The sequence below is a fragment of the Zalophus californianus genome, chromosome 10 (assembly GCF_009762305.2).
Source record: "Zalophus californianus isolate mZalCal1 chromosome 10, mZalCal1.pri.v2, whole genome shotgun sequence".
Classification (NCBI taxonomy): Eukaryota; Metazoa; Chordata; class Mammalia; order Carnivora; family Otariidae; genus Zalophus; species Zalophus californianus.
The window spans coordinates 33,963,622-33,989,908 of record NC_045604.1 but is presented as its reverse complement, the minus strand read 5'-3'; the positions used below and the strand labels follow the sequence as shown (position 1 = coordinate 33,989,908).

At 54.9% G+C, this 26,287-nt stretch overlaps 1 long non-coding RNA gene across 2 annotated transcripts; it reads left to right on the top strand.

Moving 5' to 3' along the window:
* The first annotated feature begins 3,014 nt into the window (after positions 1-3,014).
* On the top strand, positions 3,015-23,477 carry LOC118356031. 2 transcript variants are annotated; one of them, XR_004819365.1, is made up of 6 exons: positions 3,015-6,423; positions 6,518-6,595; positions 6,904-8,094; positions 8,346-9,556; positions 10,652-10,799; positions 20,422-23,477. It is a non-coding gene; the product is annotated as an uncharacterized LOC118356031 (long non-coding RNA). The 2 variants fall into 2 exon arrangements; XR_004819364.1 differs by having other exon boundaries at positions 6,904-9,556.
* The last annotated feature ends 2,810 nt before the right edge of the window (positions 23,478-26,287 follow it).

Below are 26,287 nucleotides of genomic sequence, written 5' to 3'. Positions count from 1 at the left end.
GACCGGGAGTTTGTGGCGGTGATCGAGTGATTGCCTTCCACACCCTGGACAAGGACTGGGTAAAAGTTCAGCTCCTTCCCTGTAAAGAAAATAATTCTTCATCTCTGGCATTTCGTAGTTTTGACCCAGATCAGTCAGAGGCCACAGAGAGCTCATGTGGTCTGTAGAGTGTGCGTAGCTTTCTGGGCCTGTCGCTGCGGAGAAGCTGAAGGGAGCCGGGGACCTGCTGGGCTCCAGGTGAAGCCCTGCCTTTTCAAGTTTGCTGTGGCCCAGCCTCCCCGGGCCTCATGGGGTGGATGGAAGGAGCCAGCACCTTCTCCTCGCTCAGAAGTTATCTTTACCCCCTGAAATCAAACACTGCATGCAGCGCCCTGTAAAACTTCCTTGTAGACTCGAGCTTGCTTGCTAAGTAAACATCCTCCCGTGTTTTTAGAACTGAATTCATTTCTGCTTCCTGGTCATCCCATTCGGGTTTTTCTGTTGTGGGCACGGCGCAGAACCAGGTTAATAGAAGGAAGACCTAGAGCGGGGACAGAGGCGCCTAGAATGACTGTTTGAAACCTAGGAAAATTGTGAGAAGAACAACACAGTCATGGGAAGAAAAAGCAAAGACTTAGAAGAAAAGCGAAATGAAACAAAGCCTCCCCAAACATAGTGCTGTCCTAACACTGTTCACGACAGACTGGGGCCCGGCTGAGTCCCTGAAATGGGGCCTTTTCTCTGCATGGACTCAAGCTCCGTTGTGCCGTCGTTGGAGACCACGGTCGGCCTCTGTCGGTAAATTCCGTGGCTGCGTATGGCCCTCCTCTGACCCTCACTTGCTCCTCGCTCTCTCTCTCTCATGACTTATTTGCCTCTTCTCTCTCACTTCCACCCACCCATGACCTCTCCATCGCCATGGCAGTGAGCAGCCACGTCATTCACCAAGTTCATGGGGTGATGGGCCAACTCCTCGAGCCCTACTTCCCTCTGGTTCTCCCTCCTGAAGCAGGAGGCTCCCTGGCAGAGCTCAGAGCCCTTTGTTTATTTGATCCTGGGCTCTTGGATAAATCAGGAATGTCCTGACATGAACTTAGGCATGTTTTTCTTCCATGGAAAAGGAAACTACGGCAAACGGTATTTAAGTAGACAGAGGACCATTCCGAGGGACTTGCTTTAGTGCCATCAAGGCCACATTCCTTTGGTCATCAGACCAGTAGGTGACTTCTTTATTGGCATGCGCTTCCCTGGAGCCCAGAAGGTGTGAATTTGAAGCACTTTCCCCCTGCTGGGAGCCTGGCACAGATGCTCTGGGCTTCTTTTAAACCCGTGGAGTGCCACGGTCGTCTTCCAAGTGGTCTTCTTTCTACGGGGTGAAACCTTGGCCCTGAGTAGTTGCCCGAAGAAGGTGGCTTGGGAAGCAGGGTGCAGGACAAGGTGGCCGCCTGGTCTCTGGTTCTCAAGTCCTCTTCCCGGAAGTTGCAAGGTTCTTGATGTGATACACCTTATGAGTCAGCTACCCCAGGACCTGAGTGTGTCGCGTCTAGGCTCATGTGGCACCGCTGGTCGTCAGAAAACTTTGCCGGTCTGCATTGTTTGGACTTAGTGGTGTGGGGACCTGAGACTCCCCGGGTCTTTCTGGGTATACAGGGTCTAGTGAGTTGGCTTCTAAGCTGTTGCAGAAACATTTCGGGGTCTGGGGGTGGGAAAATGTTGGGAGCTATGTGGTTAGCTGCAGCGGGGACCTGTCAGTATCCAGAAACAACCCCAGCCGGGCTTCAGAGGGCCCGTGGGAAAGCCCCGTCCCCGTGAGAGTTTCCAGGTGTGGGCAGGCCTGGCGCCACCATCACGGGGCCGTGGTGGGGAGCTGGCCGATGCTCGTCTCACCGGGCTGCCCACCGCAGGGAGAAGAACCCAGCTGTTGGCCACTCCAGGTCCAGGCTTGGCCGCTGCTCTGTTTTGCTGCTTTTCATGTTGTCAGAGGATCTTCTTGGGAACAAATGACTCAGCAACCTGAATCTCTGGGACTGAGTGGCCTAAGTGCCTTTTGAGAAGTGATCGGACGTTTCCACTGAGGCCCTAAAATCCTGAGCCCGGAATGAATCCAGATCCAGACTGGTTTTATTCTGGATTCTTCAGGCTGCAGTTCAATTAGACTTCTCCAGCTCCCGCCCCGATAAAAGGACAGGATTCGCGGGGTAAGCAGGCAGTTTTAATCACACTTTTGGTCCTTAGGAAATTCCAGGGAGAAAAAGGTCCTGGTGTGTGGCCAAAAAAGCAGAAAACAACACAAGTCAGCCACGGCCGTCATTCTGGACATGTCCGTGGCAGAAAGAGTTAATAGGACGGTGTCAGGGTGAGGGCCATCTTACTCTCCTGTCTGGGAGAAGCTCATACGGTTCAAGAAAAGATGAGGCAACATTTAGTGTGGGACAACCCTGTCTGGGTTCCGGGCGCTGTCACTCAAAGAGTTAAGCTAGTTTGGTGGCTGGGAAGCCCTCAGGGAAGGCGTGAGCCTGCAGGGACCAGGCCCTCTCTGCCCCAGAGCAGTGAGGTGTATGGGGTTAGAAAATGGGCTGAAAAGTGTGGCCAGGGAAGTGGAGTGTAGGCCCAACTTTTTTTTTTTTTTTTTTGCCTTGTTTGACCAGCCTTGGCACTGCCCTCCGGCTCTCCAGGGGAAAAGCTGCAGTTCTGCTCTTGCAACACAAGGAGCAGACTGGAGAATTTAGATCTGCGTCACAGAGCTCAGAGAGAGAGAGAGAGGAGAGAGAGAGAGAGCGCTCCGTCGATAGGTCTGCTAGCAACAGCCGTGCTGCAGCAGAGAGAGAGAGAGAAATCAAGAAACAAGTCATAGCAACACCGGGCACCAGGTTCTGCCAGCTCACTTGCCAAGCGTTCAGAAATCTGTCGGGGGCTGGCGGCCTCTGGGTAGCCCAGGCTAAGGAGATGACACGCAAGGTGGCACGGGCGGTTCCCGCGGGGGGGAGGTGGGTGGTGGTGGGGGGCAGGGGTGGGAGCCAGAGGTTGCGGGGCGATGGTGGAAGGTTTAACGGGACCGATTTCTGGAACATTCGGGATTGCGGCACCCTACGGCCAGACCGAGATTTGGGTCTGCGCAAGCGACGATGGGTGGTCCGATGGGCTTCAGGACTTGATGGCGTAACCCCCTTCTTCCCCCACGTACGTATTTGCTGGGATCGGGGGCGATGTCTCTGCGTATGTGGGTGCTCTGTCTTTCTCACCTTCTTTCTCGCTTTTTGCTATTTTTTCTCTGAGAGAGGGTTGTTTTTTTTTTTTTTTTCCACTTTAATTTCTTTTCTCTTAGTGTCAGCTGCTCAAGCCTGACCAGGGTAGAGGAGAGAGGAGCAAGCTGCCCTGGCGTCCCACCTGACCTCCCAGCCTTTGCCCCCATTTCCTTCTACTGGACAGACAGACAGACTGGTTTTCCAGGTTGTTTGGGTGTCAGCGTCTGTCTGTCCGTCCATGCGATTCTTAGGTGGAAGGTAGGGAGTGAGGAGGAGAGGTGCTGGGAGGAAAGTGAAAGGCACAGTTTTCCAGGGGTTGCCTAATTGAAATGTTCGGCCCCGGGCACCTGGGGTTTGTGGGGAGCAGGTGGGCAGGCTGGGGCGTGGGTTGGGCGAAGTGGGGTAAAGCTGCTAGGTTTGTCACTGCGTAGTTGGGAAAAGTGGGGAATGGTGACGCAGTCACTGTTGCATCTTGTTAGGAGCTCCAGAGGGACAGGTAGTGAGGCTCCCGGCATCGGTAGGGCCAGCTGAGAGGGGTTAAGGATGAGCTGAGAAGGGAAGCGAGCATTTAGAGATTAAATGTCATCCTTTTGGCGTTGGAAAGTTGTTTACCTTGCGCTCTCTGTGTCTCCATGTTGGCACCCTTCCAGTTCACATGTGATGGCCTTCCTTGTACTGCTGCATCATTAACTAAGTGACTGAGCTGGCCTTCCATTGGCCAGGGGAGGGCTCTCACTCCAGACCTTTCTTCTGATTGGTGGGTGGGCCAATGGCAGGTGAAAACCTTTTTTTGATTGGCTGAGGGCAGGGTATCAAATCTGAATTTGCATTTCACTTGCTTAAAGGGGAGTGGGGAGAAGCCCAGCAGCTTTCTAAAATCTGTTTAGGGGTGTGCGTATGCCCCTGTGTCCGTGCCTGCTTTTGACTGACCAGTTAAAGCCTTTTCCTATGCCTCTTTTATTTCATGCACTCTGAGGAAGAGGAGCTCAGGGTTCCCCAAACTTTTTTTTGAGGGAGGAAGGGCTGGAGAGATGGGTGCGCAGAGAGTCGACCAAACTGGAAGGAAATATTTGTCCTTTAGTTTGGTGTCGGAAAAGGGAGTTTTCAGTCTGCCACACCTCAGTGTTGCGGCAAAATAATTCTTGGCTCCCCTGGAAACGCACGGGCAAGGTAGGACAGAGCTGCTGCGGCTGACAACCACCACCACCATGGGCTTCCTGCTGCCTCTGGGCTACTCCCCGGGGGCCAGAGATTTGCATTGACCGGGCTGTGCAGAGCTGAGCCCAGTGTAGGAAGGACCTGCCTTCTGGAAGCTGCTGCTCCCTGGTGCTGGGAAAGGTGAGGACGGGAAGCGACCCCAGGAGGTTGCTCGGAAACTGCGTATTTGGTGGGATTTCCAGGAAAGCCACTGGGCCATGAGAGGTGTGGAGGTCCCAGGTTAGAAAGGTTTGTCGTTCTGGGGAGTGAGGAGAGTGAGAGCAAAACTAGGGCAGCAGGCTGTTCGCCTGTGTCTGGGGGAGGGACACTTGAAAAAATCAGGGTCCTGGCTCCCCATTGGGTCCTTGTGGCAGGTCTCGTGTTTGTGGGGAGGGGGTTTCTGAGGCCTGCACCTTGCGCAGTGGCCCCCACCCGTGACTGCGCATCCGGGAACGCAGTGCGCCCTGGGTCGCTGGCCTAGGACAGCACCGCCCTTTTTATTACATAACGGAGGCACGGCTGTGCCTTCTCGGCCCTTCTTTGCAACCCTGCCTCCTGGCTCCCCAGGGCCCACGGAGCTGGGGAGGGTCTGGTTGGGAGCAGTGGAAGACTTTGCTCCCTCGGAGGGTTAGCTCTTGTCCAGTCAGTGGTAGGAGCTAGGTTTGAAGACAGAAATGGGCTGCTGTCCCCCTTGGGGTATGGAACGCAGAATGTCCTTCTGGATGCCCTGTGTCACCCATGGCCCCCAGGACTTCTCAGGGGCATGGGGTGATGCCCTTCTTTCCCTCTTACGCTCTCTGGGTTTTGAGAGGAAGTTTCTGATAGGAAAGACGTGCCAATTGTAAGAGTGAGGAAGGGTGGGGTGGGGGGCGCCCAGTTGGGAGGTGGTTGACAGTTCATTCCCCTTGTCACTGGCTTCCCTTTCCTTGGGTGGGTTGATAATATTTTTGGACTCCCTTTTATCCTAAGGCTGCCATTTTGGAGGCATTTCTGCTGGTCTCTGACATGGTGGCGTTGGTTTTTCTGGTCCTGCTGTGCCAGTTCCGCAGAGTGGGCGGGGGGCGGGGGCTATGACGGAGGAGGGGAAGGGGGGGTAAAAGCGCAGCAGAGGCGGGTACAGTGGTGGCTGCCGCAGTGAAGGTGGCCCCAGGGGCAGGACCGCCCAGTCCCACCCTCGGACACAGCCTTGGGTTGGGGGTTCCACCGCCTGGGGTGTGGGCTTGGCCAGAGGGTGGGCGTTGCTAACAGAAGGCCTGAGTCTCCCATGCCCTCCTCGGCTCGAGGCTTAAAGCAGTCCAGAGAAAAAGCTGAGTTTTTTGGGGGGAGAGTGAAGGCAGAGACACGGCTGCTCATCTGAGATGTGTCGGACCTGTGGTTTGTGTTCCCCAAATAGGCTCTGTCTCCAGCAGTCTCTCTATGGGGACGGAGGCGGGGGGTGGGGTCCAAGGCAGATTTGTTCGATAGCCCTCCCTTTTTATTGTTTTTATTCTCTGCTCCTCGTCATGCCCCCTGCCAGTGCCATGGTTCCAGCTGTAGTCCTCCAGTGAGGCTCCCTGCTGCCCGTCCCTCTCCTCTCCAGGCCCTTCTGCGTGCAGCGGCCATCTTGTCTTTTCTTGCTTAGAAATTTAAAATGGTTTCTCATCGTTTCCAGAGTAAAATTCCTTCCCTTTAGCACAGTGCCGAAGGCTGGCTATAACCAGCCTTAGCTCTCCTATTCAGTCTGACTTCTCTGCGTTTCCCTAGGTGGACCACGTATTCCAGCAAAACCAGGCAACTTACTTTTTCTTGCTTTTCCGATTTCCCTGTTTGCACCACTGGTATTTTCCATGACTCTTTGGCTCTACCGCACCCACCTGCGGCAGCTCCGCCATCCTCCATGGGCCTTTGCGGATCCCCTTCACGAGAAGCAATCCTCGTAACCACCCCTTGCTTCCTTCGGCCAAGGTCTCATACACTTCCTCCTTCTCGGATGCTACTTTGGTTATCTTCTGGCTCTTTGTGTGTAAGTCTTAAGTCATCTATTAGATGGTGAGCTCCAAGAAGCCGGGGAACAAAGAAGGAAAACACTTACCTATTTGGTGCCTTCTCTTTGCCAGGTACCACGTCAGGCTCTTTCTCGGAGCTTATTTCATGTATTGCTTTACCGCAACGCTGCGAGGAGAATCCCATGGCTGGTAAGTGTTCTGCTCATGATTGGAACCCTTATTCTCCCAAAGCCTTTGCATTTTTTTACCTGTCCGTTCTCAGTGTCTGCAAAATGCCTCTTACAAAGTAGACCCCCAAAACGTGTCTCTTTAAGGAACTTTGTACATCCCTAATACTGTATGGGGGTTTGGGTGGCCGACCTTCCTGCGCCCGAGGTCTGGGTCTCTTAGTCATTCTGTGCTACCCTCCCTGTTACCTCATTAACTTTCTCCTCTTCCTTTGCGGTCAGGTTCACGCAAAATGTTTGCTTTTTTTTTTTTTTTTTTTTTTTTTGTAGCTGCAATTGGTGGATTAACAAACCTCAGTCATCCTGGTTACCTTCTTCCTAGAGGAGGAGGTGGAGATGGGATGGTTGTAGCACCTTCAGAACAGAATGAGCTCCAGAACCCAGAATCACTGGAGCTCATACAAGGCAGGGAGCAGAGCCTCCGTTTGCATCTTGACCCTGCCTCGTCTTGCTGGCTTCGCGACCTCAGTCAGTGACATGGAGCCACCATAATCTACTACACAGAAATGCCTAATATATTGCCAAGCAGATAGGATCCCTGCAGAAAGTGAAGCACCTCCCTTTCCCCTGCCCAACTGTCTTATTGGGGCCTTAAGAAGGGAACATAGCAGGTGGCTGGAGAAGGAATGGGGGGAAGGGAGCTTGCGTGCCTTCAGTGATATCGGAAGCAGAGGCAGAGGAGGAGGTAACCAGGCAGTACGCACCTGAAGCCTGCGAGGGGACGCCTTTCCCCCACCTGGAGTAAAGACCCCTTTAACGTCTGCGTCGGGAGAAATGCCGTGGGAGCGGAGCCGTGAGGCCAGGGCAGGCGGTGGCAGGGTGAGGGTTAACCTGTGGTCCTTCCTGGGAGCCTTGTGATGCCAGCTTAGTTTCCCTTCTTTCTGAATGGCAGTGGTGGCTGCCTGCTTCCTGACGCCGTTGCATCCCGTGGGAGGGGAGTTGGGCACCCTGAAGCCCCTCGTCACCAGTTCTGGGGCTGCAGAACAGAGAGTGACGACAGCCCATGAGTCGTCAGCCGACGGCAGTGGGGACCCTGGTGACGGCTGCTTTGTTGTTTTTTTCCTCTTTGGATGATGACTCAGTATGTCGGGAGCTGGGAGATGGAGCGCTCAGCTGAGTGGCCGGGACGTTCTGTCAACATGAAGGCAGCAAAAACAGCTTGTCAGGGCTTGGAGCCGACCCTGGGGCTGGGGTCATTTTCAGGAAGGGGTTGGCAGAGAAGACCACTTCCGGGCATCAGGTGGATCAGGTGGGGGTGACACCAGGTATCCCAATGGGGCTCCGTGGACTCTTGAATTTTAGAAACCAAACAGAAAACGCAGCTGCTTGTGTTATTATTATTATGCGCTTGGCAAACAGAGCCACTTTTCAATCTCCTCTCACCCGTCCCCAACAACAGGCATCTTCTCGGGGCCAGAAAACCCTCTGGGATTTCTCACTGTGGCCTGTTGCCTTGGATCGGTGAGTTCCATGTCGGGTGGGGTGGGCCTGGCAGTCTTTAGTGAACCGTGGCATTCCGGGGCCCCGGGAGTAAGTGCCCATCATGGGGATGTGGCATCTCAAGTGTCCTCTGCTGGCGTCACATGAAAATGGTGGGTCCACCCCACCAGCCTCAAGCTCAAGGCCAGCTCTTGGGCAGCCTGCCTTAGCCTGCCCTTTCCTTACTGTCCGACTTCTCTTCTCCTCTTTCATCTTTCTCTGTTCCTTCTCAGGAGAAATAGTGGGCCTCGCGTCCTTGACCCTTGCGCATGTGTATGTGCGTCATCATGGCGGCTCTGGGTTCTAGGCTTTTCTTGAATCCGCAGCATTGCGCTAAGTGCGCGTGACTTTCCCCCCTTGCCCCGCCCGCCCGGCCCCGCCCAACCGTGCCCAGCCGGGCCCAGCCATGCCTTCTGCGGAGCAAGGGAGACCGGGACCGCCATTGCCACCGAATCGCAGGCAAGCCATTCTCCTCAGCATCTGGCTTCCCTTCCCTCCTGCTCTCTCCCCCTCGGCCGTGGCTGGGGACAGAGAAGCAAACGACTTGTGGGTGGGGATCGAGGGAAGGCATGGCCTAGGAACACCCTGCCTCTGTACCCCTTGTGCCGGTTTTCAGGCTCACGCTTTCCTGTAGATGGTGCTTAGCGCTGCCATTTGTCACTGAGCACCTTCTCCTCTCCCCAAGGACCTCCTGGCATGACTCCTTTGGGATCTTTACGGCGAATGGTTTTGGGGCCTTGGGAGCCAGAGGGAGCAGGGAGACCTGGCCGAGGTCACAGTGGAGAGGTGTGCAGGGCAAAGGACAGGAGCCATCTGTCCCTGCCCAGAGCACAGAGGCAGCCCCAGCCCCTTTGAGTCATGTCTTTTTGAGCCTGAATAGAGAGCAACTTGACCTAAAAAAAAAAAAAAAATTGTATGTATGTGGATGTTAGATCCTTTGTGTCTCTGTCCAGAAGCTGTGCGTATGATGAGAACCCAGATCCTGTACTTCAGAGAGCTCTGTTGTCCCTCAGATTTGTTTTCCAAAAGAGGTGGTAGGCCCTCCTTGATGAGGCCCAGTGCCTGCTGGGCCTGGCCTTCCTTCAGGACAAGGGTCCCAGCCTTGTCTGGTTTCTGCCATTGGCGGGTGAGCAGCAGCTGAAGGCCTTGGTCCTAGGGCCACATATTAGCCCCAAACGGGACCCTGATCGGGGCCTGCGCAATTCATTGCTTGGTTGGTTGGCCCTGAGAGCCGAGCCTCCTGTCTTTTTTTCGCTTCTTCCCCACAGAGAACTCAGAGGAGTTGAGCTCTGTCAGTAGGTGACGGCGTCGTGGAGACTCAGGTGGCTAAGCTGAGGACAGAGCTGGTGTGCAGAAGACAGCCATCATACGGCCAAATAGAATGGCCCGTTTGCATTTATTTGGAACAAAAAAAAGGAGATGCCTGTCAGCCTGGCTCTCTGCAGTAAGTATTCATCTGCCTTCTCTTATTCCTTTAAACATCGGAAGCGATAGATGTTTATTGAACCTATCCAGCGGCTGTGCCTTCCCCTTCCTTTCCCTGCAGACCCCTGCCCCTGGTCCTCCATCAGAGAGGACGAGATCGGTTTCCTAATGCTGGTGGAGAGCTGCGGAGAGGCTAGATCTCGGCGTTTCGCCCCCGCACCGTCGCCCTCACATTCAGGAGAAGTCGATTTTCCCTAAAACGGAGCCAAAAGCCCGTGTCCCTCAGTGCAGTGTTATTAATGGGCCGACGGGACGGGCCCTGCTTGCCCTCACTGCCCCCAGCAGGGAGGTGAGGCCCTCAGCTGGCTGGCTGGGGGAGGATGGTCCTTGCCAGCATCTAGTGTGGTTCTCTGCCAAGTTCTAGCTCCAAATCTCTAGGCCGCTAGGAACCTAGACTATATATAGCATTGTGCTAAGCAGTTCTTATCGGACATGTCTGCCCTCCCCTGCGGGAGAGGAGCCCTTCTCCCAGGGAACTGGAACCTTGAGAGTGTGAGCCACCATCTCCAGGGGGCCTTCCATTCCAGGAAGGGCTGTGTCCGGTTCCGGAATGCCAAGCTTTCTTTCCTTTTCCTTCTTTCAGACGCTGATAGATCGGAAGGTCTGATGTGGGATGAGGGCCAGGAGGGGCTGATGGCTCTCCATGGATTTGGGGGCTTGGAGGAGGACAGGCTAGAGGCTGGAAATGTGGCTGACGGCACGGGGTGCCTTGTGTCACCCAGCAGCCTCCCCCATGTCGTCTTGGTTTCCTGTTTGCCTTGCTTTGCCCATGGATGTCTTTTGACCGCTTGTGCTTCTTTTGGCCTCTTGTCTTCCCTGCCCTCCTCTACCTCTTCCTCCTCCTTCCTCTGATTTTCATTCGGCTCTGTGACGGCAGCCGTGGCTAGGCGCATCCGGGAACTGTCTGCTTTCTGCCCTCACGGGCCGTCGGGGTTCCAGGGAAATCTGCCTTTCGTCAGCTGTCCTCGGGAGGAAGTGGGCAGTGACTGTGCCTGTCGTGCTGGGTGGTAGAGGGCAGAATGGACTGGATATTTGCCTCCTCCTCCCCTCGTAGGTGCTGTGCAGCCACTGGGGTCTGTGGTTCTGTGACCCCGAGGGCTGGCCGATGGGGACACCATCCAGTCCTGTCAGTGAATCATCTTCAGGCCGCTTATTGGAAACCAGATGGTGCGAGAAAATGGGGTTTAAGCCACGCCTCCCAGGTGAGTCAGGTGTAGGCCCCCTCTTCTGGCCTTCCCCTCGCCCCCTTCCCTTCTCGTGGCAACCGTTTTCCTTCGGAGGGAATCCTCAAACATCTCCGTTCAGAATCTCCGAAACAATGCCCTCTTCTTTCCACTCTCCCACTCCTGGCTTTTCTGTGAATGGGGTTAGTAACCAGCAAGGGCCTGGGGGCAGGGCCAGCCCAAGTGATCCACCGGCTCCGTGGGAGCTGGCTGGGATGCGTTGCTGGGTGTGGCAGTTGGCGGAGCAGGTGGGCCTCCCACGGGGACTGGTCTGGAACTCTCCTTGGTCCCCAGCATCCAGCGTGAGGGTCTGGGTTAGAGCCCCGTAGGTGCCACATGGGCCTGTGGGCATGCCTTTCCTTGTGTACCCCAGTGGATGTTCGCTCTTACTCTAGACACCTTTAGACTCGCTGGAGTTTAGAGTATGGACCCGGTGGTGGGCTTCAGGGCTCTTGCTCTACTTGGGGCGGGGGATTGTTCTGGGGGTTTTTTTTGTTTGTTTGAGTGAATCCCTTGCTTCCTCTAGGCCCTCATTGCCTTCACCTTCAAAAAAAAACTCTGGGCCTAGTAAGCATTGCAAAGCATCTCTAGGCAGTTGACGTAGAAATCTTTTCTCTCTGCCTCACTTGATGCTGGTCACAATAATAGCAACAGTGATTAAAAATGATGGTGGTCGGCAGAACTGAGGAGATCTGTCGCGTTCTAGAGACAGCTCAGGAAGCAGACGGTAGGCACTTGCCATGCTCCCTCCTGGGAAATCTCTCCTATGGAGTGCATTCCTGCAATGTTCTGGGCGAGCAGGGTCAGGTTGGAATTAGCCGACAGCAGATTTGTCTGGGGTCTCGAGATAAAAGGGATGGTGCTGGGCAGTTTTAGGACGGCGCTTGGCTAATTTCCGGAGGCACCCGTGGGATCCCACCTCTGCTCCTTGTCTCATGGACGTCTCCCCGCCCCCTTCCCACCGTGTCCGGGAAGGACTGGTGAATTCTGCCTGTCAGTGTTTCATCTTCTCTTCTCTCCATCTGAGATGTGTCTCTGAATTGGCTGTGAGCAGCCTGAGGTCCTCACCGAGTGAGGCATCCAGAGCTGTTGGGAAGAGTCCGGTGTCTCTGTTGGGAAGAGGCCAGTGTGTCTTCCCTAAAGGAATCTGACAAGTCTCAGCCCCTCCAGTAGTGAGGTAGGGAGGGTGGCTAGGGGTATGGGACCTGGAACGTGAATAAAGAGGCTCTAGAGGTCAGCTTTGGTGCAGCGGGGGAGATGGGGAGGGGCCGGCCAAGTCCCTCGAGATGTGTCGGCTAGAGTCCGGCCAGCGCCGGCCGCAGGGCTGGGGCCAGATGGGGCCGCGGCCATGCTTGGGAGCCCTCTGCTGCCATATGTGCGGTGCGGCCCTGGGCCTGGCTTGGGGTCACGGCCGCTCCTGTTCATAGCCCTGCCCTGCCCTCGGCAGCATTGAGATAACCAGAGTGGGAAGCAAAGGGAGAGTTGGTTTGGCTCCCTGTGACGCAGTTGCCTCTGGGGCCTCTAGTGTTTCCAGAATTGGGGGTGGACGCTTCCCTGTTGATTTTCCTATTTTCGTTCCTCATTTAGTTCTTTCCTCCCTGCTTACCAGCGTGGCTTCCGTTGACCTGACACGGGCATTATGTGTCACAAGCCAAACCAGGAGAACAGTTGGCATCCCCTGAGAGGGGGACCAGGCTTATCTGGCACTTGTTTCTCAACCTCTGAAGCCCTGCAGTTTGGGAGCCAGGAGGCAGTGTGGGGCCTTTCCATCTGGGGTCCGGCAGAGGTGAACAGAGCTGGTGGCCCTGGAGCCGTGGTGGTGTGGCTTGGCCAGGAGGCGTTGGGGAGGGGCCCTGCCAAGGGACCTGATTGGTCAGCACCTTCTCTGTTCCACTGAATCCTGGTCTGGTCAGGGCTGTGAATTGTTTAATGCATATCTTGGCTCTGTCCCCTGGCACGAGGGCCTCCGAGGCTGCAGCCCCAGCTTTAGAGAGGATGTGTACCTCGTGCTGGTCACTGTTTTGGGCACATTGCCTCCCTGTGAGATATGTGCGAGATACTGCCTTTTCCATTAGCCGGCTGTCCGTGGGAGGCCCTCATTTTGCTTTGCTTTTCTGGGCCTTGGAGTGTCTGTGAAGAAAGCAGAGGCTGGGTTTGGTTTCTTGCTGCCTCCTTCCGCGGGAGCTGCTCATAAGCTGATAAAGCCAGAGAACACCTCCAGGCCCCAAGGTCTGAGCAGAGCCTGATGCAGCAGTGTGGAGCCTGGGCAGGAAGGAGCGGGGGCCTGGGGGTGGAGAGAGGCACGCGGGGAATCGTTGTGCACCGTCTGACCACAGGATCGAGGCCAGGAGGTCGAGGGTGGGGAGGATGTGTCTCGTGTTCAACCGGCGTGGCCTGCTGTGGCCTGGAAGGGGCTGCGTGTGCACGGAGCCCAGCTCATGGTCCGTAATGAGGCGTGAGGGTGTGAGACGGGCATCAGGTTCTCGGTCCCAGCACACAGTCCCAGGGAAGGGAAACTGACCTTTGTGAAGGGTCTCCCTTGGCTTATCTGATGTCATCCTCAGAGCAGCCGCATGAAGTAGGCGTGACTTCCCTTCTCCGGTGAGAGAAACGGTCCATACTAAGTCACTTCAGCGAGCTCACACACTTGGCCGGTGGGATTGCCGAGATTTAAACCCGGGCACTTCTGATTCCGAAGCCTGGACTTTTTCTTCACCCCCTTGGGCCCACGTCAGACATTTTGGGGAGCTAAGACCGTCCCAAGATTAGGCAGCCGGCAGAACGGATGGTAACCGAGTGAAAGGCCAGGTGTCTCGGGGACCGTGGTGGTCAGCGAGGACAGCTATGCCACTTCCCTCTCTGGGGAGGCCGGGCAGAGGCAGATGGCCCTCGACGCCTGCGAACAGGCGGGCCTGAGCATGGCGGCAAATACAGCCCTTCTCCAAACCCCCATTCAGCCCCTCAGTCTGCCAGGGATTGTCTGAGGTGCCGGTGATGCAGGGCTCAACAAAACCGAGTTTCCACTCTCGTGAGGTGTACTCTCTGGCGTGGGGAGAGGTCACTCGTGATGATGACAAAGGGAATTGGGAAGTAGGTAAAGTAAACCTAGATGGAAAGGGGGACACCCACACACATAAGAAGGACCCAGGGACCCAAGGAGGGGATTTGAGACTGGGGAAGCCATACTCATGGAGCCCCCAGAGTTCACAGTGATAGAGCTGCTGACCCCTCTCTTCTCTTAACAGCTAGAAACTCACCCAAGGCCCCCACAGCTTACAAGAACTTGCAGTGAGTCAGGGATCAAGCTGACAGTAGACCTCAAACCTCTGGTCACCAGCAGACGAAGGTGTTTCTGTCAGCTGCCCTCCCCAGGTACCAGCTGGCGTCTCTGCCTCAGCCTCATCACTGTGCCCCTCTCTCGTCCACACACTCGGCTTAAGTCTTCACCGAGTCACTGGTCAAGTCGGTGCCTGCAGGAGGCGGAAATCAGCTTAGCCTCTTCTGCCCGAGCATGGGGTTCCAACATCCTCGCGACAGAGAAGGGGCAGGGGGCAGGAGAGGGAGGAGAAGTCCCCGTGTGCCAGAGGCTTGGACGAGTTGGGTGTCTTGCGAGGTTGAGGCGGGTTGGTGGCTGGAGGTGTTTCCAGTGTGTGGAGGGGATGTTTCCAGTGTGTGCGGCTGCTGGGCTCAGGACTTGTTTACCGGGTAGAAGCGGGGCTCGTGGCGAGTCTGGCCACGTGATTCTTCCCTCTTTGGCCCCGTGGTCAAAGCCTGGCCCACCTGGACCTCAGAGACTGCCACCGGCTGCTAGGGGGCAGGGGTGCTGATGTCGCACAAGGATGAGGTGTGGGTCTTGGGGTGTGGTTGTGGGGGCTCAGGGAAAGTGGGCCTTATGTGGCATGGTGGAGAAGACTCAGCAGGCCCGCATTCTGGCCCCACCTTCCTTGGTAAAATCTTACTCACTTTACCTCTTTGGGACTCAGTTTCATTATTTATATAATGAGGGAGTTGAACCAGAATCTTTCTGAAGGTGCCTGCCAACTCTGACGTGGGACTCCCTGGGTGTTTGTGGAGGTATTTCTTAGGCAGAAGACTGAGAACAGCTACAGTCCTGTCTTCTGAAGAGTTGTTGTCATCATCAGTGAGGGCAGGCAGATGGAGACAGTTTCCCAGGGACCCCCCGGTTGCAAGCGGGAAGGGGCCAGAGATTGCATGAAGGTGGCTGATGGAGGTCATCCAGGTGACCGAGGAGGTGAACCTCAGCTCCCACCCAGGGGCTTGTTTGGAGACAGGCTGTGTGGGAGCTGCCGGGGGACTGTCTGTTGCACAGGGCCTGACTTGAGATGCCACCACGCTCTAGGGAAGAAGTTCTATCCTTTCTGGCCCTAAATCCTGGAGAGAACGTAGGACTGCAGGTCAGGTGTCCCACCTTCCCTGTTTAGGTTCTGTGCCCCTTGCTGTCAGGAAGTTTTCCTTTATATTTATCCATCTTTTCTCATGTGGTTGTTGAAGTCCTTTTATTTAAAAAAAAAAGGGGGGGGGTGGGGGAGAAAAAAGATGGGCAAAAAGGAAAACAAAAACAAAAACAAAAATATCTCCAAGCCACCCGTTCTGTCTTGGCTTTTTAGTCTTGAGTCAATCTTTAAAAGGTAGAAAAATAAAGCACATGCAGCAAGCTCAGGGTCCCAGACCCTCACAGGCCAGCCTTGGGCTGTGGTGGCCTCCTTTCCCCGGGGGCCAGCACTGCTCCAAGGCTGCGTGGGGCTGGGGGGGCGGGGGGGGTGGGGTGTCTGGGGCTGCAGCACCCGCCGCACAATCCACCGAACAGAATGCAGAGTTTTAAAATTAGCATTTCTTCAAGATACTTTCCACATGCCACTTTGCTGCGCTCTTTCCTGGGCCTCATAGCTGTGAGCCCACCCCCTCTTGCCCCCAGAGTGGTGTGGCAGACAGGGCTTTGGGCCAGAATTCAGACAGGAGCCAAAGTGATTGGTGACCAAGATCTTGTGCATGCCACGCAATGTTCTGCAGCTTTTTTCAGATTTGCTAGCTCATTTGGTCCTCACAGTGCCTGTGAGGGTAGGTGGTGGGTCCCCACCACTCAGTTGAAACTGAGTCACGGACACCCTTGCCAAGATCCACTTGCTTGTACTTGCTGAGTTGGGGTCACCCACCCAGGGCCCCCGACTCCAGATGTCATTTCTTTGGGTTTTAGTTGTTGTTCAACTGACCAGTGGGGCAGGGCAGGGATGGGGAGTGGGTCTTGGGCTGCTGACTTGATCTCTGTAGGTAGCAGATCTCTTTTCTACACACTGAATGGGGAAGGGAGCCTCAGAAGGTCCAGGTTCTCCTATTCTCACATTCTTTCAGCTTCTTGGAGCTCTTATGAAACCTGGCCTGCACTCCTTGGCCAGGAAGCCAGCCATTCACCATGTGTTTCTGCTGAGACTTCCTACATTTGGAAGCTTCTGGAACTATGCAGTGCTTCTCAGCCATTCTGACATATATGGAGGGCACTTCGTGCATGTGCATATAGTCCTGTTTCTACCAAGTAGCTACTTAGAAATGAGGCTTCCTTGTGGGATCTGTGAGATTTTTTTCCCAGCAGATTGATAAGGTAGGCCCAGAACTTTGCCTAGCATGTGTGTTGTGTGGATGTTATCTATTTGCTGGCTAATTAACGTACAGCCCCCCTCCCCCCCCGCCCCGGAAGAATTGGCTAACAGGCAGTGTGAGATATTGGAAGTGCTGGGTTCAGCTCTGGATACTGCTTCCTGGTAGAGTTGAAAAAGTAGGCCTTTCCCATGGAGAGGAAGGTAAGTCAGAGAACGCCTAGGCGTCAGTGTTCCCCGGATCCTGAGTGTAAGCCCACTGTGTATGAGGAGTGTCAAGGCACAGCTCCGACTGCACATTGTCTTGTCCATGTGGCCCCCTGAGTGGCCTTTATTCAGAGAGACCCAGAGCCTGTACGAAGGGGCATAGAAATGTTTGTCTTTGTTTAGAGCACACTAACACATGATGGTTCAGACTCTCCCAGGGCATGGATCTAGGAGGATTGGAGTTGGACAGAGTGGCAGCATGTGTATGTCTGTCTGTCTGTATTCCCCGGATGCAGGCTTGGCTCACAGAGAAGCCCTGTCATGGGGAATCCACAAGGCAGTTGTTCTGCTGGACAAAGCTTTTGATGATTTTTGTGTGAAGATTTGTCATACGGCACCCAGATCTTTCTGTTTTCCCGGAGGATGGCAGAACCCAAAGCTGGGAGGTGATCTAGGCCAAACTTCAGGGAGAACTGTGGTGGCCCTTTGCTGAGGGCTCCCAAAGAAACACAGAGCCTCTTCGTCTGACAAGAGGGCCCGGATGTCCCTGACAAGGTGACTCCCGTCCCGAGTCTGTGGGACTCCGAGACCGTCCCTGGAACAGCACGAGCTTTGGGTGCCAGGACCTAGAGCGGGCTCTGTCTTTTCTTTCTGCCTCGGAGGCAAGCCTGACCTGGGTGGGGGGCACAGGAGCATCGGGCCTGGAGCTCTAGCCTTGTTTCCTCATGCAGAGAGAACTTCTGGAACTGACCCTCTAGGATTGATAGTATTTGTAAATAAAAAAGAGGAGAAAGCCATGTTGTCCCCCATCGCTGTCTGGAAAGAGCCCTGAGCTGCTCTCGTCCTGTATTTGAATCACCGCCATCGCCCACCCGTGCTGATGCCCCCTAGCCCTCTGGAGCTCCGAGAGGCCCTGGAGATGTGAAGGAGGTGGCGGCTGGGCCAGGAGGCCGGGACAGATGGGGTTTTCTGGGAAGAGGGTAGGAGATGGAAGAGAACTAGCTCAGGGCAGGTCCACAGCTCCGGGACCCCTGGCACTGCCTACCATACCGAAGGCACAGGTGTGTGCCCACGGGCATACTCTTTATTGGGAACCCCAGAGTCTGAGATAAACCGGTAAATGGCTGAATGAGGGTTGCTCTCATGTGGAGAGTCGTATATCCTTTTGCGTTATTCCTGTCTGCAGATGTAGCGTCTGAGGGCCTGACAGGTTGGCGAGCTTTCCCTGGGCCCTCCCGTCTGTAAGGTGGTGCTTACTTCATGGTGCTTTTTCGTCCCCTGTCTTTCCCCTTTCCCACTCTCACACAGTCCTGAGGAACACGTGACTGTCCAGCACTTGTGTTCCTGTCTCCTTGGGGTACCGTTCTTCCAGGATCTCTGACATCATTGACCGTATTACTTTTATTTCAAATGTGAGCAGACCACAGGCTCACTGCAGAGCAGAGCCATTTCTGAGATGGGGCAGCTACCCCCAGAAACCTCCTCCCCACCTCGTCCTCCAGCGGGTCACCCAGAGCCCCGGGGAGAGGAAATCAAGGGCATCTCTGCTGGGCCCAGCTCGGCCCCACATCATGCCGCCTGCTGGGGGTAGGGGTGGCTCAGGCGTGAATCCCCCGCCCCCAGCACTATCAGTGCTTTCTTCTTTTCAGCTTGAACCCCGGGTAGTGGCCTTGAAGGTCTGCGACCACATGTCACCCTGCTAGGTGAGGATGACAGAGAGGTACAAGGACAGAGGGGACGTGAGCCCCTGCTCCTGGCCACTGGCCTCTCTCCAAGACAGGTGAACTCTGTGTCCAGAGAGGAACTCATTTAATCTTTTGGCCCTAATGAAAGTTGTTTGTATTTTCTCTCCCTCGCTCTTCTCCCTCCTCTCTCTCCCTCAACGCCCCCGTCTCCACCCTCCAGCCTCCAGAAGAATTTAATCTGCTGGACAACAAACAATACTGTTATAAAACTTTGAAAACAAGAGGGTGAGGCCTCCCTGACAAGGAGAAGGGCATGCCGGGTAATGGCCGGCAGAGCCTGCCAGGCCCAGGACAGAGCCGGGCGAGAGCCCAGTTGGCCGGGTACCTGGGCGTCTGCCCCTGCCCAGCCCACCAGCCGAGCCATCCCCAGTCCAAAGGGGAAGGAACCGAAACAAAAGCAGGGGCAGAGAAGCTCCTGAAAAGGGGAAGTTGTATGTGTTCCCCTCTCTCTGATCTGATGGGAGTGTGCTAGACTGTGAAACTTCCTCTCCCCCTCCCCCCACCTTCCTCCCCCTTTATCCTCCCTCTGCCTGCCTCCTCCCACCACTCTCTGTTCCAGGTCCCGAGACTGGCAGGCTAGGCCCCAGTAACAGAACCAGGCAGGCCTAGCCCTGCAGGTGCAGCCCCCAGCCGGCCGGCTGCAATGGGAAGCAGGCGGGAAAGGTGCCCCAGGTTGGCTTTGGACTCTGGACATACCCTCTGTGTGCCCAGCCTTCCTGCCCCTGATTAGGAAGGTGGAACCATGCCCTGGGCTGTGCCCCAGTCTGCATGCTTCACCAGCTGGGCGCCCCTGTATCGGGGAGAGCCACCACTCGGGGCTTCGTCGGTCTGCCCCCAGCGTCCTGGTGCCTGTGGGGGCCCTGCTCTCCCTCCAGCAGGAGTGGGGGCTGAGCTACAATGCCCCCGAGCCTCAGAGATATTTTCCCGTGGCAGGCAGACACAGGGTCCTGTGAGTGGGGGGCCTGGTGGGGTACTGCGTCTGCGAGGTACTCTTGGTCGTTGAAGGAGTGGGTGATTCGAGCCTTCCCGGTTAGATTTCACCTGAGACTGAAGGTTCACGGCCACATCTGTCTTCACCACACGGAGCACATGGTTTGGAAGTGATGAGGGGGAAGGAGCAGTGGTCTGCCTTTGCTTGGAGGTTGTTTGGACCTGTGAACTGTGTGGTGGGCATTGTGATTGCGTAATGGGCTGTGGGCATGCTCACTTCTCCTCTTGGGGGAAGCAGTTCGGGGCTGGGCCCATCCTCCTCTGCTAGAGCTAAGCTGCTCTCTGGGGAAACAGGGGGGCCCCCCATGCTCCCATCTCCACTCTGTTGCTCATCCTTCTCTGTGCTCCCCACCGTCTCCTCCTGCCCCCCACACCGCGTAGCTTCCCAAGGCATCCTGTCTTCCCAGCCAGCCAGCCAGCCATTCTGACCCTGGGCCTGTACTGAATCTGGGAGAGTTCCAGATGCAGGTCTTCGTCCATGGTGTCAAAGAAGGGACCGAGAACTGAACTTTGTGGAGAGCGGCTGCCTGGGTACTTAGGCCTCTATACGCCTGCCCCAGGGAAGACCAGAGCTGCTGATGCTGGGTCCACGTGAGCGGAGAAGGCTGTGACCTCTCGCCCTGTTACCTCCACGGGCATTTGAGGGGCACAGTGGGTCTCGAGCATGTTATTCCCACTTCAGGATTCAGCGTCTGGGAAGCGCACTGATGCCCCGATGCTGAGCCTCCTTTTGGGGGGCGGGGTGGGGGCAGGCGAGCGGCCAGGAAAAGAGCCAGCTCCATGTTCTCCTCCTCCCCGGCCCCCCATACACATACCCTTCATTTTATCACCCTTTCCTCTGATTCATTAACCACAGCTAGTTGGCACCAGGCCCCACCCTGACAGCTCAAGACAAAATGTCCAGGACACTGGGTCTGGCCTGGGGCCGAGTGACAGGAAGCTGGGCCGGGCCTCTCTGTGTGCACATACAATGGGCTAGGGCTGTCTGGGGGGGCAGAATGGTCCCCATGTTCAAAAAAGTCTTCCCCAGGCCCCTCTCTCCCCAAGGTGACTCCTCCTCACTGCCAGGAGCCTCGAAACCAGCATTCCGGGTGGCAGGAAGACCTCTGAGCTGGGCTTGGCTTCCGGCGCCCCTCCCCCGCGTCAGTCATGTAAGTAGCCGGGACTCAGCACCCAGCCCGGGCGGGAGGGAGAAGCTGCTGCTGCCTCTCAGGAACCTTCCAGCGCTCTGGATTTGAACACGTCGTGGTAGCACAGAACGAGGCAGCAGCAGCAGCTCCCCCGGGCTGTGTGTCTCTTGGCTCCGTGGGTTTGCTTACGGACCTCCTAAACCAGGATTCCTCCTCTCCGCCCCGCTTTCCTCCCGTGTTATTTTGCGGGCATCGGGCCTGGCATGGGAATTTTAGGACTTTAAAAGACACGGATAGCATCATTTCCAGAATGCGGTAGAAGCTCTCTTTGCAATCTCCAGACTGCTGTTTAAGCCATGGCCCACGAGTTCTACTTAACCCTCAGATGTTTTTGTTTGGCCTACACAGAGTTTTTGTTGATTTTTTTTTTTTTTTAATGTATCTGATTTGCATGCCTTTAGACAAAAAGCCTCTCCAGGTCACTACTCCTGCCGCATGTCGCTGCTTCTGTCCTGTTTCCTGTCCCAGCCCTGGAGCATTTGAATGCACTCAACACCAGGCCTCATGAGCCCTCCTTCTTTTTAGAAGAACTGTGGTCCATTCCAGGGAGGTGTAGGCCCCTGCTCTTGGGAGTCTGGGCTGAGCAGGAGTTAAAGCCTCTGAGTTCTGATTCACTGTGTGGTGGCCTCTCCTCCACCTTCGGTCCCTGCCCAGGCAGAGGAGGGTCCTAGCAGGAGGGGGTGGTAGAATGTCTGCAGAGAAATGGATGGGGGCCACAGTGTGCTTCCCAAACCCTTTTCCCGAACGGCGGCCCCTCCCAGAGCTGACATACCCACCCCTCCGGCTGGCCGGTTTTCCTTTCCGGACAGCCCACCAAACCCTTCCCACTCGCCAGTTTGTATGGGGCCATTAGGCCAGGCAGGGAGGATCACACCATCCGCCTTTGACGGCCTAGCCCTTGCAGGCTGGGGCTTCCCCGGGCTGCCTTCTTACAGATCGAGGTGGCCATCAAGCTGCGTGCCAGGAAGCGCAGGCCCCTTCCAGCCCCCATCCAACCCCCCAGCTACATCCAGCTGGGGAGCAGGAACACCAGCTGGCTTCAGGTAAGTGAGTCATTGCTTGGCAGACTTCGTGAGAGAAGCCTGGTTCTTTTGGGAGGGCTGAGACCTGCATAGACTCTTGTATCCAGTGGGGTTGTAGGGGCAAAAGGTCTTGGTACTAGGATTACTTTCTTCCCCTCTTCTTGTGTTAGAGTGTTTGTGGTGCTGTGTTACGAATGATGTCTCTCTTCCTCCAGAGAACTGAGTATGGTAGAACTCGGGTGCTGGGAGCCCGCACTCTGGGTCATGGCCCTTAGTTCCCTCAGTGATGGTTGCTCCTCTGCCATGCCCCCCCGCCCCGAACTCTGGGCTGATGCTCCCTGGGTAGCGGGAGAGACTGTCATTAATCACCCTGATGACCACGTGATGTACGTGCATCCTGAAGGACAAGAACTAGGTGCTGTGACCCAATCCCTGGCTCACCTGGGGAAGGCTTCAGGCGACCTGCATTACCTGGGGGAGGGTTGACGGGTGGTAGTTCTGGGAGGGTGGACAGTCTGTTCCAGAAAGAGGGAGCAGTGTATGCAAAAGCCTGCTGGGGAAGGAAGGGGGCCGTCTGGATCACTGAAAGACACCTGTGTGACAACACGTTAGGAAAGGTTCTGTGGATACTGGCAGTTGGAAGTTGCTAAGGAGGAAGAGTTCAGCTGGAGTCAAATGCCCAAAAGCTGAGGAGGACCCAGTCAGTATAGAGCCCCAATCCCCTCATTTTATAGGATCCTGTGAAAATGACTATCATTTACCACTTCCTGACCATACAACCCTGGAAGTTACCTGCTTCCCGGCGCCCAGCTGTTGACGGCAGGTGTCCTCGATCAGAGCTGCTGCGCTGCCCTCCTGTCAGTGGCTGAGACTGTGCAAAGGCCCTGGGCTCCAAGCCCAGTGCTGGGGTCAGAATCTGGAGTCCAGCACAGGCGTTGTGGGCGGGGTCCTCTCCAGCGCCTCCCCCCAACACAGCCATGCTGTGGGTGTGGGAGGACGCAGCAGGCCACCTCAGACTATCGGGCCCCCTGCAGAACCAGCTGGGCTCCTGTCTCAACCCAAGTTCATCCTGTTGTCAGTCACATTCACGGCCATGCAGAAACATTGCCTAGGACTACCTTGCCTCCCCCCGGCCCCAACCTTGCTCACAGTTGAGATCAAGAACAGAAGGAGATGATAGACCAACCATGGAGCAGGCACAGTGGGCCAAGGGGCAGGCACAGAGACTGTGGAGTTAGATCTGGGATCTGCACCGTGTATTAGTCACGTGATCGGGGGCAAGTTACTGAAGCATGTTAAAGAGCAGTTTCTCCTGTAGGCATGGGAATAATCCGTGCTTCCCGGGGCTGACACAATTAAAGAGCACACTTCAGTGTTCAGATTTTATTTCCTCCTCTTTCCTGGAGAAGCGCATGCTGTTATTTCCAAGAGCCACAATATTTACAGGCCTGTGTCTGGAGGCCCACAGAGCTGGTAGCCTGAGAGGTACAGATTCCACTCTGCCTCTCTTTCCAAGGTTATGGTATTCCGGGGACATACACATTTTCTCAGCTTCAGACAACCAAAAACGACCCATTTAGGAGATGGGAAATCTAATTTGAACACAGGATGCAAATCTTATTTTCAGACAAATTCTGAAAACAACACACAACTCAGTTCTCGTGTTAGAGGATTATCTACTTAACATGGTTTTAGGACATCACGTTTTTTTGTGTCACGGCCGAGGATAAATAAGGTTGCCAATGTTCTGAGCCTTACGTAAGGCGGGAAAGGAGGAGCCTGAGCTCTTTTTTTTTTAATTTTTTATTGTTAATCACCATACATTACATACTTAGTTCTTGATGTAGTGTTCCATGATTGTTTGTGCATAACACCCAGTGCTCCACGCAGAATGTGCCCTCTTTAATACCCATCACCAGGCTAAACCATCCCCCCACCCCCTCCCCTCTAGAACCCTCAGTTTGTTTTTCAGAGTCCATCGTCTCTCATGGTTCGTCTCCCCCTCCGACTTACTCCCCTTCATTCTTCCCCTCCTGCTATCTTTTTTTTTCTTAACATATGTTGCATTATTTGTTTCAGAGGTACAGATCTGTGATTCAACAGTCTTGCACAATTCACAGCGCTCACCATAGCACACACCCTCCCCAATGTCTATCACCCAGCCACCCCATCCCTCCCACCCCCTACCACTCCAGCAACCCTCAGTTTCTTTCCTGAGATTAAGAATTCCTCATATCAGTGAGGTCATATGATACATGTCTTTCTCTGATTGACTTATTTCACTTAGCATAACACCCTCCAGTTCCATCCACGTCGTTGCAAATGGCAAGATCTCATTCCTTTTGATGGCTGTATAATAGTCCATTGTGTATATATACCACATCTTCTTTATCCATTCATCTGTCGATGGACATCTTGAGCCTGAGCTCTTTCTGAGCAGGGCACATGGAAGGGTTGCTCAGGTCCGGGTGAAACACACCTCTGTGTACTGGCTAGAACCTCATGGGCAGATAAGGTGCTTGTTTCCTGATGACGTGAGCTAGGATTGGAAAACACTTCGTGTGCCATGAAATATTTTATGAAGCCAGGGTAGTGCTAATGAAGGTATCAATGCATTTTAATAATAGCTCTGGGAGACTTGATTTTATCCTATAGCTAATACTCTGCTAGGACCAGTTGTGGAATTGAACAGCATTAACCAGACTTCATGAGTTCTGTACCGCTACTGGGTGTATGAGGCCTCAGCCGTGACGTCAGCCGGCCTCGAGCGCCACTGGGGAGCTCTTCGCTGGGCCTTTGTCACCAATGGTGATGTCACGTCACAAGTGGAACCGCAAGAAGACCTCCCTCCCTCCTCGGGGCTGAGCCTGGGTCTTCTGATGGCATCTTCCTTCTTTCTTCAATGAGATCCTCTTCTTCTGGAAGCTGGTTTCACATGGTGGCTTAGATTTTTCCATCTTTGTATCTAGCACCATTTGAAATCAGTGTTTTAGGAGTAAGAATTGCAGCACAGCAAAGGGCCACCTGCAGAGGAGCCTCCGCGGGTGGGACGGGCGCCCTCCCCCTGCCCCTGAGCCTGCCCAAGAAAGGAAGACCTTGCAGAGGAGAACGCACCCTAGCGTACGTGGGGTGTGGAGGGGTGATGGCGCGGCGAGGGTGTGGTGTGTAAAGGAAACTCTGCGTCCAAGCAGGGGTAGAGGTGGTGCCAGCTTGCACAGCCACCAGGGCTCACCTGCCCATTGGGCCTCTGAGCGCAGAGATGGGGCTGTGCTCCATGCAGGGCTCGATTGTACGACGGGAGGGGCGGGGCTGTGTACCCGGAAGACGGCCCCATCCGCGTCAGCACTGCGCCTGCTCTAGACGCCCCGGAACCTTCAGCAGCTGCTGCAGGGCGACTGGAATCAGACTCGCCACCTGCACGGTCGAGGGCAGGACGCCCAGGAGCGCCACTGGACCCATCTCTTACACAGGCTGACCGATTTCTCCTGGTGTTCAGAGTCTGTTTTTGTCTAGCACCATTTGAAATCGGTTATGATGTAGGGGGAAAAGCAGCAGCCTCAAAGCCTCGTGCCAACCCTGGTGAGCAAGCGCCTGTCTCCTGGAGGACGGATGGGCAGAGAGTGGGGAAGGACCATCTCGCGCTTTTTTCACTAACTTCTTTAACTGCATTTATGATGCCTTATTGCAGAGGTAAGAGAGAACTGAATGTATTTTGAAAAACAAATGGCCATAATGCATCTGATGTCCCGGGTTGCATGTTGCTAAAATGTGGCAGGTGCTGCATATGCTGTCAGCGGTTGCTGTTGAATCATCTTTCCGTGAAGAGTCTGTTCGTGCCTCCTGACCTGAATAAATGCTTCACTCTACTCAATTAATCATGTCTTTGTTTTTCATCTGTCATTTCCTATTCATAATTCCATGATAAGCGGGGTCCTGAAAAGGTGACTTGAGATGTAGATTTACTCAATTCCTAAGCATTTGAGAAGCCAGCCGGTTAGAACAAGAATAGAATTCTGTGAGCCAAGAAACATATATGAGAGAAAAAAATCACAGAAAAGAGAGATGTTCAAGCCCGGGCCAAGGGATGCTGCTTCTGGAAGGGGAAACTGAGGCTGCTTCCAAATGGACTGGAGCCCTGGCACCTCTGCGGTCCGTGATCCTTTGAGAAATGTGGTCGAACCGAACCCACTGTCACATGGCTGGTAAAGGAGAGCAGCCTGAGGATTTCCCTTACTTCATAAAAGATGCCGGAGGTCTACTTGTGGTTCATAGTTTCTATGAACCCTGAAGACCAGGGCGGACCAGTTCTGGAAAGGTATTCAGCGATTAGGCAGATCTGACGTCACGGGGGATAAGACCTGGGGAACCTGCGGGTCTGAGGGCTGTGGCCCCCTGAGGGAGCATTTGCGCAGATGTCCAGAGACATCTTGAATCTGTTTTTCAAGACCGTGCAAATTTTACGGTCCACCTATCAGGGCTCTGGTTATCCTGTTCCAGGATCGGGCCTACATTTTTGTTCTAAAGTTTCCCCAGGTGACTCTCATGTGCAGTCACCCCTCTGGGGTCTTGCTTTCCTACTCAGACGGTGGTGTGAGGACCCCTAGCACAGGTGTATGAGTTGTTGGTCTTCGTCTCCTTGGGCTGCTGTAAGAAAATACCGCAGCCCGTGCAGCTTATAAACAACAGGTACTTCCGTTTCGG